The sequence below is a fragment of the Sylvia atricapilla genome, chromosome 2 (genome assembly GCF_009819655.1).
Source record: "Sylvia atricapilla isolate bSylAtr1 chromosome 2, bSylAtr1.pri, whole genome shotgun sequence".
Classification (NCBI taxonomy): domain Eukaryota; kingdom Metazoa; phylum Chordata; class Aves; order Passeriformes; family Sylviidae; genus Sylvia; species Sylvia atricapilla.
In genome coordinates, this window is record NC_089141.1 from 58516310 (window position 1) to 58536386 (window position 20077).

Sequence of the window (20077 nt, forward strand, 5' to 3'; positions counted from 1 at the left end):
ATGATATGAAAATATAAAAAGTACTGATGCAACTTCCAGTTTTCCTAGGGGTTCCTATGATACAGGCCCTATTTATCATGTGTATATCTTAGCTAGAGCATTTGCTCATTTTACTTGTCAGACTTTTGCCTCACTGGTAAAACAGAAAATCAAATTAAGAGACTGCCTTTCATCAACTTTGACTCCTTTATTATGCAGGCCTGTATCAACTGATTCAAGGATTTTGTTTTACTCAAAGAATGAAAGTAAAACTGTAACATCTTGATTTAAGCCTAAGTAAACATATTCTTTTAGCCTATTTCGCTTATGGTTATTTTATCTAATTTTTTCCTCATTTCTCTTAAAATTGATAGTGTCATTTCATTCTTAAAAGACTCCTACAACTCTTAGGCAGATAATTTAAAAATGCAATAGATTTTTTCCAAAAATCTTGCTATTTTCTACATTATGTACTTCACAAACATCTTACTAGAGGTCAACCTCTTTCTGCTTTGGTACACAAATAATTGCATTATCACTTTGTTATCAGGCAAAGGAGCAGCTAACAGTTTAAAGTTTAGGGTCAAGTGGAATCTATCTGTGGCTTTATGGGTAATTAGGTTAGGTTGCAAGAGTCAAGTGAATATTCATTAGTTACAGGATGACTACTCAGCATGTAGGGGCAATTTGCATTTCTCCATGCTTCCAAACCTAATTCATGACTGGTATTGACACAGCAATCACATTACAGGCATTATTTCCTTCCAGAAAAAGGAATAATTGATTTGTAATAATCCTTAAAGTATACCATCAAAAATTTCTAATTTTCCTTTAGAAATCTGATAAAAATAATGCAAATTTCTGCCTTTGTTATTGCTGACTTTTCTCGACAGTTTTTAAAGTGGACTTACATGAAATAGCAGAAGTTATAATTGACATAATTTTATTAAGTAACATCATTCCATTTTGTACAGAGCCTGATTGACATATTAATGTCAGCAACATTTGTATCTCAGCAATGAGTTAAAAGAATTTTAAAAGCCTGAAAAGGATTGCCCAGGACATTATATAGTATGTAACTGGAGCTTAGATACATATGTTGTTGTAGTTTGACATTCATCAAATTTCGTTTATCAGCTGGGAGAGAGGATTTTTGGGAGAAAAAGGCAAAACAGGCACAACTTAAAAGTAAGAACAGGCAGATTTTGTGAATACTCACTAAAGAAAAAAAGAGGAAAGAAAAAAAATGAGACCTGCTGACATTCAAATACCTTCCCCCCCCCCCTCCCCACCCCTCCCAATTGTTTACTTTTTCACACACTACAGAGAAAAAACTATGATTTTCAGTCAGTTGCCACTATTTAAACACGATTCTACATCACCTTGGGAGAGGAGCCTCTCTAGGGTTATGGGGAACATGCCACTAGGGAAAAAAAGAGCTGGAGGCTTTCAGAGGTCTGCAATCGCCTGGAATTTTTGCAGATTCTGTGCAGTCTCACCCATATAACAGTTTTCCACGCTGTTTATGGGCTTCCACGTGTTTGGGGTATCATTTTCTAGTACAAAACAGGGATTCTAGCTTTTCTAGTACAAAACAGGGATTCTCTTCTATTTCTAAATTCACTTCTCTCTCAAAAGAAATAGAGACCTCCTTATTCTTTCCCAGGAGCCGGGGATAAATTCTAATCAAAATTCTTAATTAAAACCCGTGTATATCAGTACATACAACCCTTTGGCTAGAACTTGCTTTCCCCCAAGCAACATTAGGATATTACAAAAACAGTCCATTTCTCCATAATTCACATCTAGAGAAGTCCGGTCAGAAATGTCCAGTTCCTCTATCCCATCTTCAAAATAGTCTTTCTCAGTTCTTTTACTGACTTTTTTCTCAATGCTCTCTCTTTCTACATTTCAAATGTCTTCCATGGAGGAGTGAAAAGGGTTAAAGTCTTTGCTTAGAGTTTTTCTTCTTCAGCAGACTCAAGGCTACAGATGATGGTCAGGGGAGAGGAAGGGAAAGTGCAGGCTCAAGAACATTGATAGACGAAATCTCCTCCACCCCTGGTCAGACTCCAAGCGACCCAAACTCCGATCAGCTTCTTGGAACTCCAGAGAAAAGTTCTTAAAAGTCTCTCCTCCTTCAGACCAGAGGCTCTGGCAGCCAAGGCCCAGAGCACGGCCACCGTGGTCCTGGCGCAGGGCCAGAGTGCTGGTCTGCAGTCCTCCTCCTCTCTCCCCATCGGAGGGGCCTGGAGGGGACAGAGGGGACACGGCCAGCCTCACCTGTCCCACAGGCAGGCCTGGCCTCGGGGGGACCAGCCCGACCCCGACCCACGAGATGATGTTACCTTCTCCATGACCGGAAAAGGAAAGAGCCTGAGTCACCTGAAAGATTGTAATTTAAGGCTGTGTTTTCAGAGGCGTAGAAACACTCTCATTCGTCAGCCAACCTCTCAATCACAATCCATTTTAAACCACCACATATGTTCTGTCAAAAAATTCATTACATTTACTTAGCATCAGACATTCCTCATCACTTTCAGCCACTATAGTTTTTTACCAAATGCTTACCCAGATTCCATTAGTACAGTACCTGTGTTATACTGCAAAAATTCACTCCTGTACATTTTTTTTTAATTGAAAGAATTCGACAAGGAAGAATCAAACAGTATATGGATGTCAACATAAAACTAATTTGTGATGATTGCATATATGAAAGGATCTTACCTTCTCAGGAGCTAAAAATAGGTTCATCAGCATCTGTAGTAGTTGCTGACTTTTGCAGTCTTTCATCTTTGAGTTCCAGTCATTTCTATGGGCTCTCTAACTCTTCACACGTCCCAAGCCAAGGCAGTTAGTATGGAGTTTTTTGTGCTGAATAGACAGGTAGAGGCTCCTTCTGTTCTTCTTACCAATCCATAAAATAGAATCAAAAAGTCAATAAAGCCAGACATCTCTCCATTACTTTGGAGAAGAACAAACTAGAGCAGGTACTTTTGCTTCTTATTTTAATAACGGAAATTTCCAATTTAGATATTATAACACTAAGCAGATAGCAAACTATTTAAAAAAATTCAAATGAACATATGCATACAGTTTTACAATTCTAACTCACTGAAATCAATGATGGGCCAGTCACTGAATTTCATGAGACCAGAATTTTGTCAATTACATTTTGACATCAGTTTAACAGTAAAGGATTAATGAAAATCCATTAAATATGCAGGTCAAATTTCTTCAGAGATTTGATTATTATCTATTTTTTTTAAAGTTATCATATCTCACTTTAAGATACAGGTGTATATCTACATATAGTTTATTCCAGGACCCTTATATTTATCTCTTAAGAATTATATTGCCAAGAGCATTAATTCCAGTACAAATATTTTTGAGAAAAGGTGTTGGGTTTTTTTTTAATCTGGATGAAGATAATGGCCAGAAGTGTTCACTCAGCTACTTTGTTTTGCATCTCCAAAAAGATCCATATATCAGAAGTTATTTGACACAGAAAGAAAAAAGAGGATTGAGAAGGAAAGTTGGGTTTTTTTTTAATTTTGCCTATAAATTCCATTAACTGAACACCTCGCATGAGCAATTACTAAGTGAAGGAGATGGAAGGGCATCTTGGAATACTTAAAAAAAATAGTTCTTTCACTAAGGAAAATAGGTGTTTGCAAAATACATGGTTCACACACTCTGGAGGAAGATGTTAATGACATATCCTGCTGGAATGTGAAATATAATTAATGTTGGAAAATACCTATGGTTTTGGCAGCATACCTGGTTATGAAGTGGTTGTGTGCCCATTTGGCCTGTATCTAGACTAAAAAGTTAAAAATAAAGCATCCCTGCAATAGACCTAATGAATTTCAGCAATTTGGCATCCACCAGCTGCTTGCAAAATACTCAAGGAAGCCATAATATGTATTGTATTTTTTTTTCTTTTCCATCAGTGGGAAAGAACCCAGATCCTTTGCAAAACTGACTGAATGTAAACTTTCTCATGTAGAGGCAGTGAAGAAATTAAGCTACCTTATAGGTCACTTCATTGGCTTATCAATTTAAAGATTTTTTCATTGTCTCATAAGACAATTTATTACTCCAATGTTTTCATTGTACTCTGCTTCAGGCTACTGAAAAACAGGTAATACACTACACAACCTGCCGGCCAGATGTACAGCTCAATTAGCAAATTTTGTATACTGAACATGCATATCAGTTCATGCAAACACCCATCAATATAGGTCCTAAATACCCCAAAGGTAATTACTTATGCTCTGAAGTTATCGACTCAATCTATAGAAGCAATATTGCCACTGTTATACTGACATACAGTATACAGAAATTTCACAGAAAACCCTTCTGTGCTGGAGTGGCCAAAACAGAAGACATTTTTATGAACCTTTTTTTTTTCCCCTCTCAACTTTACTTTATTTCTGTTCCTCAAACACAGCCTGGAACAAGATGAGAAGCATAGACACTTTTTGGTATCTGAACCAAGCTTCTCAAGAGTCCTTATTAAGAGGATGACTTCTTCTAAACCATCCACTCCCTATGCAGGAGCCCAAAAAACCGGTGTAGAAACCCTGTAGGAAAGGAAACTACTCAGCAGCTCTTTAGGCTTCCTGCTGGGGTTAATAACTTGAGACAGCATGTGCAGCTGTTGTGAGAAAACCACACAGCTTAGATAGAGAGTGAGGCATGAGAAATCTGGTATTGCCAAAGAAAGTGAAAGGCCTAGGGTGTGCTATTCCCCTTATGGCCAACTACAACATTTTAAGGGGAGAAAATAGAGATTTAGAACTAATTTAAAATTATTTTTTAAAAGTAATGTTTGAGCTTTTGCAAACCTTCATTTCCATCATATCTGATTTTGAAAAGATTTTCCCTTAAATTTAATTTTACACTGGTGAAATGCAGAGGAACTTCTTTTGGTTTACATCAGTGTGACTAATATGAGCATCAGATCGACTCTCTCCATTTTAAGCAAGTCATGAATGGCCATTCTTCATGGTCATATAAAATGATACAGAGGTCTCTTGGCACAATCATTACTTTTTCCATTTTCTGTAGACAAACAAACCCATAAAACAGAACTGACAGATGTTATAACCTAAGAAAATGAAAGAGAAAAACCCACTAAAGTGAAGAACTAAAGAAATTCTAAATAAAGTAAGACTATGACAACCTTCTGGAATACACCTACTTGTATTTCAGGATTTGGAAAGCATAAAAAGTACATAAAGTTACTGCAATTGCTGTCTCTGCTAGATCAGGGTACAGCAAAGAGGAGCAGAAAGATTGCAAAACACTTATTTGGGATGAACAATACAAGTTTCTTTCCATTTGTAATACAACAGGTCTGTATAAATCTGTTCATGTTAATGTCGCTTAGATTTTGGTTTCTTTAAAAAAAAAAACAAAACTGATTTTGATTTTTGAAATAGCTTAGTATGTGTTATAAATTATAAGAAGCCAATTCAAAATAACAGAATTTATTTGGGAAATTTCAAAAAAAGACCAAATTAAAAAGAGACAAAAAAATTGGACAACATCGATCGAATGCTGGGTGGGCAGAGTGACAGTAACAATGGTACCATCCAACCTCAACCACACACCCTATGTCCTAGTGTAAGGGTTTTTATATGGTTTATTTGTCCTGAGGCTAAGTCCATTGAAAGTCCAAATATTCATGTATCTCTTTATTTCCAAGCAAGGTCTTGAAAGGGGTTCCATAAGCATGAAAAGACATTGATAGTCTTCCCGGATCTTGTCTTTGGGGTGCTGATCTGATCATCCTCCGGATCCCTTATCAAGATTGATATCAGATGTCAAGCAGCTGTGAAGTAGAGGCCCATCCTTGATGAATGGGCCATCTCCAGTCCGGCTATGTCATTTCTGTTGCAAATGTTGTGGTTTTACAGCTTGCACCACAGGTCTTGGAATCTCAGAGATGCCCTGGCTTTTTAATAGACTAAATCTTTGATACACCAATTTATCCATTACATATACCACAGTATGTGCTTTAGTTACACCCAACATCCAAAATAAAAATGTGCACTTTTCCACATACTGTATTGAGAACATATTGTGACATGAATTAGCAATTGATAGTTAATTAAAATGAATACTTTCAAGTAATTTAAGTTCTCATACACTGAAAGCTTCATTCTTTGTTAAAACTATGATCTGAAATTTAGCTTCAGTCACATCTGTAGTTGGAAAGCTGAAGTATCAGCTCTCAAGCTGAAGCCACTCTCAACCTAGTGGGGAGGAAAAAAAAAAGCCAAAAAAACCCCCACCATTTCTTTAAAAATATTCCTTTTCACATATATATATGTACAGGCTGGAGATTTACCAGATTCTGATTTGAGTCGTTTCAAATGTAGCAATTTCAAGGATCTCACTTAATAGATACCATGTCTCAAGCTGCAGTTGAAAGTGTAGGTTTCAACTTTGCTGGAGGTTTTAGGAACATAGAAATTAATAATAGATTGCACTGAATAAAACACAAAGAGCACATAAAAATCCTCACACTGACAAAAGGTTTTTTCCTACTTTTTCCCTATCCTGGGGCACATAGATCTAAGGCACACAACTGTAATGCATATTACCACCAATGAATTAACGTTTCATAACAACATCACACCCTGTCAGTAAAACTGAAAGCTGGCTTTCAGTAGTTTAAACTGGATTTTGCTCCAAGCTCTGTAGTTCTATAATTTTCTGACTTCGGAATTCCTCAAGTTCTAACACTGAATCTGATATTTTTAAAGGGAAATGTGCACACAGATAAACACATCCATTTCTATTTGCCTGTGTTTCTGGACGTCTGTCTTTACCAGTCATTCTGTCTATTTAGCTGTTTATTTGAGTACTGACAATAATTGGAAACCAATGTCACAGAACTATAAATGCAAATACAGAATTAACCAAGCAAGCTGCCTTGGTCCTTGTACAACTGCTCATTGAAGGAAAAAGCAGATATAAGCCCTTTCAAGTAAAATGCATGCAGAGCTATTGTAAGGTTCGATTAATGGTTTTCAAGTCGTTTAGGACACTGAATAAAATTAAGATAAGCACAGGAGAAATGGTGCATACGTGTTTATATGTGTTTAAAATCGGTCTCTATAGCTTTTAGGCTTTATATGTTCTGGATGCAGTTGCACTAGATGAGTAACACAAAGGAGCCATAAAACTGACTTAACCAGCCAGTTAAGCTACATTAACGGGTGCTTTGCATCCTTGTAGTGGATGCCTAGGGTCATCAGATTAATTCAAAGCAGTTGGAGTAAAGGAGGAACAGCAACCTTTGAAGTAGGTGAGATCCCTTAGAGCTTGATCCCCAGCCAATTTACATCAGTAGTAAGATTCCCATTTGTTTTAAACTGCTGATCATAATTAGTCTAACTTAATGGATTGCATCAACCATTTCCTCTGCACTCCAGTGTTGACCTGAAAAACTGTTTGTTAGCCCTTTTTTTGAAATAACAACCAGGGACTTCAGTGTGGCCTAAAACACACAGCATCAGCTGAAGTAATTTTTTAAGGCAAATACAAAACTATGGTTGTGCTGTAGATAACATTCCTGCAATAAGACTCTGAGTCATATTTTTGGTTGCTTTCAATGCCTGAATAATTCTCTGTTACTGATGATACGCCTTGAATGATTTGGGTGTTATGGCAGTTTCAGTGATGAATGCCTAATCTCTTCATTCTAGTTTATGTTCTTTCTTACTCCCTCTCTGTCTCGTGGCTGCAACAATGTCCTTCACACGGGCCTGCCAAAAGCTTAGTGAAGCTGACGCTTCTCTTCTCTACTTTTCCTCTTACCAATTGATAGAATCCAGAAAGCTTCCTCAGAATAGCATAAATATTGCAAGAGATAAGCAAGCAGAAATTATGAGACACTTATTCTGGTCAAGATTCCATAAACTTCAAAAATCCCAGTGGTGGTTTCTGCTGGGGATTTTTATTGCTAATACCCGGCTCTAAAACCTCATGTCTAACATGTTTCTCTCACACACATCACCTTAATTACCCTCAGCCTTTTCACTTTCTCCCTGTTGTTTCGATATTGCATATGTCTGTGCTGAAATTGAAGCTGCCAAGGATAGTTTTCTATAGCATTTGTTAACATGGTTATATCAGTTCTTATCTTTAAAATTTCATTAAAAAGCTAAATCCAATCTTTGTAATATTACCAATTTAAAGGGGAGTTTATATATAAAATTAAAGAGACAATACACTGTAGATGTAGGTAAATACTACAGAAAAGCCAGATTACTGACTGGTAGTGTTAGCTTTTAAAAACAGTGGGCTTTTGGTTTCATTCTGGACATTTGTTCATCCGTCAATCAAAAATCTTGTTACACATAAATCTGATGTCAGATCAATATCTGACAAGACTTTTGACTGTCAGGACAAATTGTTAGACATGGATGTAATGCCACATCCATGTATAACTAGGCCCATGTAGAACAGCTGCCAGTGATAGAACCCTGTCATTCATAAACTATCAAAACATTTAGAGAGGCTCCCTGAGATCTCATGTGTAAAGTAACTACATCAGAGCCTGAATTTCATCTATAAATCATGAGAAAAACTCAATAAAATTACAGGTTCAACTAAAGACAAGAATCCATAACTCTTTGTACTTTTTGATTAGCAATTACAAAAACATTGTGGGTTTTTCTTCTCCCCTATGGTCTCTCCAGCACAGTAATGCTCAAGTTTTACTCTCCTCCTATCAAAGACATGAAAATGTGTGGGATTCATGCTAGTGTACTTAACCAATGAAACATTCTACAGATTACACTGACATATGATAGAATAGGAGGGATGGTAGCAAGAGTTGAAAGGAGGAGAAAAGGAATAAATGTACATTACACTTAAACCCAAAGTTAGATCACCAAGAAAGCATACACAAAAGAAGTTTAAAGTTCATCAGCTGTACAAAAGCATTGTTATGTCATACTTATTTGGAATATTATTTTATTTTCTATATTTATCCTAATGGCACCAAATCAGTGGACTGATTTCTACAAATATAGCAGAGTTTCGAGACACTGTCTGGTAGTAATGTCAACAGCATATTATAGTGGGTGCAAAAATCTTCACAGTCTTCATAGAAATGCAAGTATTTCAACATAAAACAATTGGAAATTCTGGAAGAAATGCAATATTTTTTAAAGGCATTCACAGCAAAAAGAGAAGCTGAGCTATACAGAAAAAGGCACACTTAAATCTGTAGGATGAAAGTAGTGAAGAAGTCTGATAGAATGATTAATTTGCCTAAACATACCTTTAATATTATCTGAGTTACTCTAATGTACCAGAGGTGCAAATGTGGGACTGAGAGTCAGAATGCATGAGAATCCCATACCTTTCTGATGTAATAGCTGGAGATTAGGAGGAGCACCCTATATATCTAGGATGGCTCTAGGTTACTCTAGCGAGTCAGGTGAATCACACCCTGGACCTGCTTTCATTTCTCTGAGTCATGTCTATTCTACCTATTACCATGGCAACTTCTGGAGGACTATTCCCTTCTCTGAACACAGACCATGAAGGGCTAATATCAAGTACAGACCAAGTATAAACCGCTGACATATGCACTATATTTTTAATACACAAAACCTACAATGACACTGTACTCAAGGTAGATGCCTTCCCAGTACATGTGCATCCCACATATACACAACCCTTTTCTATCCTTAGATAGCTGAAAATCTGTTAGCCTTAAATTAGGTTTCCTTAAGTCTATCACCAAGGCAGGACTAGTTATTTCATGTTACAGGTATTATGAAAAACCTATATAGAACTAATCTCTTGTGCTAGTGAGTGACTTTCTAGACTGAAAAAAAAAAAAAAAAAAGTACTCTTTCCAAGCTCACAGCAATGCTGCAAACTGAGATTTGGAAGAGAAATTAAGTACTCTTCACCCAAGCAGCAAGCAGTATTGTGAATCATCTTTAAGTGGATAAATATTACTTTTAGAGCTAGAAATAAAACAATCCTTTAAATGTAATACCTCTTCTCTTATAAAGTGTTATTTGACCTTGCATATCCCCATATTTTATGTCTTTGTACTTGGTTCAACACCAGATTTCATTTGTGCGTCATTACATTTAGAAGACAACTGACTACATAACATTTCCTGGCACTAAGTTTTAATCAAAACTGAATTGGAATACAGTCTCTTTTTGGTAAACAGTATCAGTTTATTTTCTGGATGACTCCTGAAAAACCACTGATATAGTCAAACTTATGAAGTTTATTACTGTACAAACAAACATGTCTATGGAAGACCTACATCAGAAGGGATGATTTGGTCCATGGACATTGGTGAACATGATGATTGAACACTATGACAGGACTGGAAGAACAGTAGGAAGTGAAAATGCTGTGATTCCATAAATATGAAAAAACAAGACATGTCAGGCCCTTCTTTTGTGGTGTTCAGTATTAAGCGCAGATGCATTTGTTCTTAGATCTCATTCTTTAAAGAGCAAGAGGACAAGGAATTAACCCAGTAAACACAGCTTCACTTAAGAGACCCAGGATTGCTTTACAGTAGCAGCAGGCTCTCAACTTTGCTTTACCCATATTTCTGAATACTATACAGTTTAACACATTCATTTTATTATTCGACTAAACTGTGGATGATACATTAACAAACCTGTTTTCAGTTATCATACCTTGTACTTCTTCTGTTTGCTGACAGTATATTCTATTTTAGTAGTTGGTTATGAATTGTCTTAAGTCATCTGAACTGCATGATCCAAAGGTGTTCATATTTCTTTCCTTCCCTGATGGCAAAGAACTACTTTCCTTTCACAGTCTTTTTTAAAAATTATAATTAGCCTAGAGTCTTGCCTCTACACTCATTCATCATTCTCTCCTATTAGTCTTATCACTCTGTAAGGCTTGAGAGAATTGGCTAGTAAAATCACCAGTAACTCAAGTTTGAAATAAGACTATCAAAGCAGATAGGCTTACATACCAACTCTTTGGACAAAGTGTGATTGTAAAGAACAGAGCAAAGTGGTAATGAGAGGAAAAGCCTCCAACTTTGGGACTCCTGCTGCATTTCTGTTGCCTTTCCATACTCCTATAGGTAATTTTCTGCAGCTCAGCAAGTAGAAGGCTAAACCAATGATAAAAATCTTCATTAATAATTTAATTAATGCTATTGTTTTTCTCTCTTGATTATTATACTAAATTTCCATATTAAAATACTTTGAAGTAAGCATTGCTGTCCAGCTTTAGGAACAGTATTCTCCAGTTCAGTGCTCTTGCTAAAACTACACTTCCACTCCCTTGCTCCCCCCTCTCCATTTGTGGGTTGCAGAATTGGAGGCACAAAAAGCAGAGATCACAGGTGGGGATAAGAACATAAACAATAACAGCAACGACATTAAAAACAGAATTGTACAAAAAAAGAGAGTGATTCGCATGCAAAAAAGTCTCACTGAAGACCCCAAAACCCAACTGCAGCCACATCATGCCAAACTACTTCCTCAGGCTCAGGACCAGTGCCATGCTTACTAAACCAGAAGGAACCCCTTTTCCCTGGAAGGGAGTCCCTTTTCCCCATCCCCAGCAACAATATTTGATAGTATAGAAAAACCTCTGGGCCACAGCCTTGCCCCAGTCCAAGTACTCCAAAAATCAACCCTTTCCTGACCAGAACCAGGACATTTGTGCTTACAGTCCTAAGCTGTGATATATGAAACTGATGGCTTTTAAGAGCCTCCTTCGCAGATCAATTGATATTGCCCTTTTTTTTTTTTTTCCCCTTAAAAATTATTCTGTTGCCATAATCTGCACCTTTAAAGGCCATATACACTGCAATAGGAATGGGGAAGTCAGAAATTTTTTGTCTCTCATTCGGTAGTCAAGAAAATACAAGCTGGTTTTTTGTGAATTAAGAGTACATTTAAGCAACAGAAGCTCTATTAATGAATGTGATGAAAATTATAGAATCACAGGTGTTTGCCAACAAGCTATTACTGAGTTAAGGTAGAGTGTTGCACAGTTTTAAAAAAATCAACTTGCATTCACACAGCAACCTCTGACCTTCTAAACATCAGCAATTAAACCTGTCAGGAATTCCTACTTTTTAGCTGTTTGATTAAGAGCAAATAGGAATCTGAACAATTCTTGAAGGCTGAAGGAATACCTACAGTTGCAGAAAATAAATGTGTAAACTTAACCAGCACAGTCAGAGCCAATATCTTCCAAAGAGTCACAAAAGATTCTGGAAATCAATTTTAATCTTTACATTTTAAGGTCACGTTTTTTGATATCTGTAGCCATATTCAGAAAAAGATACTGGAATTACTAAAAGTGTGCAGAATATAAATGGTTAAATCTAAGCTAGATTTTCCTTAGATGTGATAAAGATAATTGTCATTTCTGAAGTGTGAATCTTCTGACCAAATGCAGACAAACTAACATAAATCCACCTTAAAACTAGTTTTGTCTATTGACTACAGATATCCAAGCAGATTGGCCAAGGTGAGGTGAGTACCAAAATGCACTGAAAACTAAAAGCTTCATCTCCACAAGATCATAAGAAATGTTAGTATTAGATACTTAAGCTTGTAGTGTATGCTAAGAGGAAAATAGATCTCACAGTTATGCTGATCGGGACAACTGCCAGAAACAATCATTTACAAACAAGTCACATTTGAACATCGGCCCTTTTGAAGGATACAAAAGCCTCATTCTAAAAACCTTTGTCAGACTTGGATTATACTTTCCTTCAAGCTATAGACTTTAGGATTTTTTCCAGACTCGAACAAACATTTCTACATTCACAATAGCTTATCCTCAGCAGATTAATTCAGAGATTTCCCATATACACAATCAGAAGTCTTTAATGGAGTGGAAATAGCCTCTTGAGGAGATCTAGAAGTCATGTTTCTTGCTCAGTGCTGACTGCCCCAGATAACTGTCTGATATGCAGAAATTAGGCAGAAGTGAGAAGTTGCTCCACTGCCAGCTTTGTTTTGAGAAACTGAATGACTGCGATGCCTTTGTATGCAAGTCATGTTTGTCCAGAAGACCCACTGTTGGAACTTAGCAAGTTTAGGTATCTTCTTTAACAGAAAGAATGTATAACAGCAGACCTCAGAAGGAAGCTAAACATGAAGCTCCATCTAACAATGCACCTCTGTATGCATGGAAACCACCAGTTAGCTCACATGGGTCACACCTGTATTAGCCAACTAAACAAGGCCAGAACTATTCCCTGACACTGGGGCCAACAAACATAGGAATACTAGATAATATCTTACTGTCCTGAAAGAGGATGCTTGACTCAAGCCCTACTTTTGTAAGAAGTATCCTGTTGCAGCAGTCCTCTTGTTAGAGAGTAGAAATGAGTCCAGGCACAGACTTCTTTGTTTACCACAGCATGAAAGTGGTCCTGGGTTATTCCTCTTTACAGCTCAGCCATCCTGACTCCAACCATTCACTGACTCTGGCTGCAGCAAGCTCCTGCTGTAGATTTCCCTTGCGGCCTCTGACTACTGGTTATTTCCTGCTAAACTATGACTGTATGTATTGGTTTGCACACTCTGACTGCAGGCTTTTACCCAGCCAGACTGGGACTGCAGGTTCCAACAACAGGCTCTAACTGCAGACCCAGACTGACCTCATAGCAGTGATTCTCTCTACACAGGATCCTTCTTCTTCATAGCTCTGTCTCTTCCTGAAGGTCCCTCTTCCTCCATGATTCTCCCCTCACCAGCTAACCCACTCCCTTTTATCACACTTATCTTTATTGGCTGTAGCTGTGACTCCTCAGGGGCAAGGCTGTGTTGGGTAATTAACACAGTTGTTACTTATCAGGGGCAAGGTCGCCTGTATGCCTGTCTTCTACAGTGCCCACCCTCTCCTACTCCTAAACAAGCCTGGGAGCTGTATGCGGAAGTGATAATTTAATATAATTGAGGTATTGTTGCTTTTAAACAATAATAATTAAATATTACTAAGTAATTTAAACACATATATTGTGCTCAGATGCTATTATCAACACAACCCAAAGGAAATTTTGTTGTAAAATGAAGAAACATGGGCTTTTGTGTAATTAGGTTCCAAAAAGCAGTTTTATGAGCTGTTCTTTTGCAATTAAAAACAGACTGTTTGAATCACTTTCCTGGACAGCAAACTGTTTCTTCTATAATTTGGAAAAAAAAAATCTTCAGATTTCACCAGTAAACCTAGATTTCTGAAATTGTTTGACTCAGCCCCAAAGAGGATATTAAGGCACGCTTATCAGGCAGAATGAGACTGAAGAATCGCCAAGAAGGACTTGTTAAAATATGTTTATGAGCTTAAGATATACTGAAAGTCAATTGGTCTTAGTCATTTATGCTAAGTCATTCAATTTGGCAATAGAACAGATAAAAGTGGATTTTATCCCTACACCTCTTTGAGGAAGAGAATGTAGTAAAAGGAAGGATAAATCAGTTGGTGTAGATGAAGATGAATGAAACAATGAGATTAGAAGGTTTAGTATCATGCTAGAGTCTATCTGTGAAGTCTAGAGAGCCTTAATTAGCAAGTCATCTACAGCAGCCCATAAAGCATTTCATAGGTGTATGAGATGGCTGAGGTACTATTTACTATTCCCTGTTCTGTGTATCTCTCTTATTTACTTAGATGGCAAGCTTTTTGGAACTGACATTGTCTTTAGGCAGACCTATGAGGAACAAGAACAATGTTTTCACAAATGACCTTTCTAGGATAATGAAATGGCATTGGTATGATTAAAGACAGAAAACTTTTTGTTTAAAGTAATCTGAATACATGTTTTTACTTTAGATCTCCCATCCATAATTTCCTAGGAGGCTTTCAGACAGATAAAAAAAGTTAGTTCCCTGTTACATGTCAGTTAAATTTACTGTCATTTAGACACATAAAATGGATTATCATAGCTAGTGCTGCTTCAAAGCATCCTTATGCCAGGAGAAATATCTAGGATTTTTTTTTCCATGTAGAATTCTCATTATCCATCTGGGAAGGATCTCTAAGAATTTGAGATATCATCTCTCAAAAACTGAACAATTTGTGATAAGCTAGGTACTTCAGAAATAAATAAATTTTACAGGACGTCTTTTCAGACCTAAAGTACAAAAAAATGGCAATAACCTCAAATACCTTTGTTTCTTCTTTGAGCCTTAGGCTGAGTACTTTGTACAAATAAGGAACTTTGTACAAACATTTCACTGAATTTTATCTGAAAATTGTGTGAAGATAAATATAGGGGGATTTTTTTATTATTATTCATATGAAATACAGTGTATAAAGTAAATCCTTATCAGAGATATGTAAAACCTTGGAGAAAGTACAACAATACTGTCCTTCTTCCCTTATCTTCAGTGCTGTAAACATTCTTCAGAAATAATATTGCACATCTGACATGAGGAATAGCAACATATCCAAGTGGAACTCATCCAAATCTACTCCACGAGGCTCTCATAAGAGCTTTAATGACCTCCACTTATACAAATGGACTACTTAATGCAGAAGAAATTATTGCTAGTCTTAATGAAAAGAAGCCTTTGACTGGCACAGTCATTCACATATTTACCAAATTACTAATAAAAATCACTTTTGTATCTGCTTTCTTACGTGAATTTCTGATGTTGCTGAAGACAGAACAAATTAGCAGGTTATGAGGAAAGTCAAGCTCTGAGAAATAAATTAGGTTAGTCCTAATATCCTGCTGGGCTCCAGTCTTGTCTATTTTTCTTGTGTAACAAAGAACTGTTGGCATCAACAGATTTCACATCAAGTGTTTTCTTGAGTATTTTCTCCTTACCATTTTTCTCTTCAGATAGCCTTTATCAATGAGGTGTGAGCCATGTGTCAAGTAACTTCACTGGCAGTAAGAAGAAAATAAAATAGAGAAGAATAGAAAGGGGAGCATGCCTTCCTAAGAAATGTACTTCTTTAATACTTTGTTTCAAATCTTGTTTGGGCATACAGTGGCCTATTAAGAGGCATGGGCAGCAAATGAAGGATGAGAGAGAGAATGAGAAAGATACAAGGAATGCTGAGTCAAAGAAGAAGGTAAGAAATAAGGGAGCAAGGGAAAGGAAAAGAAACACAGAGAAAGGAAGACAGAAGAAAAAATAGAAAGAGAGAGAAAGAAGGGGGAAAAGAACAGGCAGACTTAGCACAAAATGATAATGCAACTATAATGGCCCCAAGCGGACAAGATTTTTTATCAAGTTGAAAAAAATTGTAGTTAAACATGAAAAATTCAAATTAAATATTTAATGAAAAGAATATTACTTTGCTGACTGAAATAAACTAGACAGCACAGCTGAAAATCAAAGCCCTGTTGCCTTCTTGAGCTCTGTCATTGCCTTATGTCTACCCACAGAGAGTACCGATGAACTGAGGTTTCACAGGTTTTACCTTAACTGTGAATTTTCATACTTCGGTAATTGAAGGCCAGCCAGAAGAGTTCTTTTGATTTTGCTTCCCAGATGAATCTTTCTAAAGCCAAAGAATTTTAATGGAAACAATAATTTTATTTCTGCAATAGAAAAGCACATGTTGTAGATAACACAGCAGCTTCCTAAGCAGGACCAAAATGCATGGAAAGCAGTCAACCCTATGATCCATATACACCTGTCAAAACTGCTGAAGTAGCATAGAAGATAACTGAGGGAGCACAGCCTAGTATGGAAAATCAGCAAGCTACCAACAAGGCTGAAAAATACAGGAGTTTTTTGTAGGGTTTTTTTCTTGGTTTTTGGTGGTTTTTGTTCTGGTTTTGGTGTGGGTTGTTTTTGTTTTTTTGGTGGGGTTTTTTGGTCTTTCACGAGTACTAACAGTAACTTCAGGGAGAAAAATAATAAACTGAATCTAAAGAGTTATTAAATTTCACTCAGCTGGCTATTTAACCTGAGGCAACTTGTTGGTCTTGTATTTTTGAACAAGGCTATGGCCTGACATAAGACTTGGGATTGTCCCATAACATCCCCTTTCTGATACACTTTTTTGGTTTTTTTTTTGAACAACTGTCTTGACATATGAAACTAACAGCTTTTATTCCAGACAGCATTCATTCCTTCCATATCCTATTCCAGCGAGACTGAAGACACTGCTCTGTGTTCAGAGAGCATCTAGCATAACTAAAACTAGTCTCATCAGAGACTAGGAATTTTTCTGTTCAAACAGTGAATGTGGAAGTAGCATGTTGACATGCTGAAAGAGATTAACTCCTTAAGTACTTGGATACATACAAACCTGCTGGAAATAACTACAAGAAAAGTGGCTTTAACAGAAAATATTTGTATATCCAGAAACTGTGTATCCAAAATCTTCATAATGAATTGAATGTGAGAGACCTTCCTCTCCATTCTTTTTCCTCCTTCCCTTTTCTTTAATTTAATCAACCTAAATTCAAAGGGGTTTTAAACTATGCTCTTGTATCTGTTCTCTGCATCCTACTCTTGGTCTTTGAAGTACAGCTTTACACTTTTTACCCGCCAAAAATGAGTTGGTATGGCAGTCTACTTACTGTTTTTAATGAGAAGGATTGAATGGAAAGGCATTTGAAAGGAAATTGAATTTACTTTAATTTTGAAATTGTTACCAAAAATAAATGTTTAATAGCTGCAGTTTAAAGCAACTAGAAGAAGAGGCAAGTATACCCATGTAATTTATTTTAATGCATCTATTTATTTAGATTAAAGTTATGTATTTTATATATAAATGAATAAATATATATAAAAATAATATAAATAAATATTTATTCCTTAAAAAATCAAACAGAAAAACTTCTCCCTTACTAGAATTGCTGAATAAGCAGCTGTAAAAAGCATGTGACTGTTGGTTGTATCTGGTTTAGTAAGAAAAACTCTGTCAGTGCATTAGATAGGGGCCTTCAGATCTTTATATTCTTTTACTTTAAGCATCCTCCTGGCTAAGCTGACTTTCCCAGTCACTGTTCAGGCAAAAAAAAAGAGCAGCTCATGTCAATAGTGGTTTTCATTGTGGATCTGGATAGGATCTCTGTTTTGCCTTGTGGATCCAATTAGAATAAGTAGTGCCTTGTTATTCAGTCCTTGCTTTACTTACGAAGAGGCAATAAATGTTCCTGCGCTGCCAAAATCAGATACTGGTTCCCTACTCTCCTGTCATCTTCACTACACATATGTTAATTCACCCAGTCATGGGTGAATTAATTACCAAATTATCTAGTTCCCTTTGGAGCAGGATTGGGATAGGATCTGGGAGACTTCCAGGAACACATTCCTGAAAGCTTTGAATTGCTCCCCACCAAAGAGTCATCTGTCACTACACCGGAAGTTTTATCCCCTCAAATAATCTCATCTTTCATGTGCCATATGATATGGTGTGCATAACTTGCATCAGTTTCAGGACATAAAAACACATTCCGCAAGCTGATGCATTGCCACTATGCCCCCTACTCACCTGTGTACACACACATGCACACACACATACACAAGAAATTTTTATCTGAGGTTAGTTAAAAGAAGCCAAGGACCAAGTACTTCAAGGAAAGGGCACATCAGTCTGCTCAAGAAAAGTTGAGGTGTGGGCAGAGTGGAGGCATCACTGAGCATCATTTGGTAGAGGACTAGGGAATCATTACCCGATTCTAATGGATTTAATATTGTCATTGTAGGCCAAGCCACCTCTTGGAACCTCCTGCTGTCAGAGCAGGCAAGGATTCCTGGCAGCAGGAAGACTTATGCCTTTTTTTTTTTTTTTCAGAATAAATCTTAGTTTATCAAAGAAATCTAAAAATCGTGTGTCAGATGGAAATTAGTCAAGTTCACTACTAGTCCAAATTCAAACCACGGTCCTATCATGAATTGCTAAGTGATAAGCACCAAGAATAAGCAAATTCATGAAACTGTTATCATTTTTTTTTCTCAGTAAGCAGAGAGTTAGATCAGTGTTGGATATTTTAAAAATGCTGTGAGGAAGATTATGACCCATTATCAAAGTTCTGAGAATTGAACTTCTCACATCTTTCCTAATATAGATTGGAATGTGATGTGATATGATCTAATCCATCAGCAGCTACTTTATTGAGGCAACAAGTAGTCTCCTAAACAGAAGAACTAAGGAACCCTGGCCTTTAATGAATTTGTATCTTGATTTCCTTTTAAATTTTTAGCTTCTACTACAGCTATTGGGCCTAAACCTGATCTTTCTTTGTCTTATCACAGTTCTTCACTAGATAAACTTTGAACAAAAAGTGTAATTTTTGATGCATATTAATGCACAATCTTTGATTAACTAGTTTTCCATAGATTAGGCCACTTACAGTGTCTCTCTCTTTGGGCTAAATGTGTTTTAAGGGAAGAGGAAATCTTGTATTGTTTCCAACAGAACAGCCTAATTAGAGCCTCTTTCCTGAATTCAGTGTTTGTGAAAAAGCTGCCCTTTTTTCTTCTAAAATCTGTTCAAAAAACAGGCCAAGAGACTCATAAGGTTTTTAGAACAAAATGGATACTACTCTCTTGTCCCATCTCTTCATTCCTCCTCCTTCCTCCATGCAAAAAGATTGATCCCATGAGGTTCAGTTAGGAGATACAGAAAAAAAAAAATCTTCTAAATCTTCTAATTTTTCTCTATCTCACAAATCCAAGAAAGAGTCTCTAAGATTTCCAAGAAAAGAGAAGCATGAATAGCATTTATACACTGTGTTAGACACTTCAGAAAATAGTAAATCTCTTAACCATGACATCCAAGATAATATTAAGGTACCCAAGGTAAAAGGTACAAAAGCATTTATCCAGCCTTTTGTAAAACCACAAAACGTGTTTGTATGTATGTATGTGTATATACATGTGTGTATACATGTATGTTTATTCAAAATTTAAATATGTTAAGGGATATGACAAACATGCTTGGATGGTCAGACATGAACATGAGAATCCAGACACATGAAAGTTCTTGATGCAGTTCCACTTTTCACAAAGGAACTTAGAGAAGAAACATTAAAAAACATCTGATATTAGCAAAAATCTGATATTGTGGTGGAAGGAAGACTATGGAGGATTAAAGCAGCCTCTATTTCAGCTGAAATGCTAAA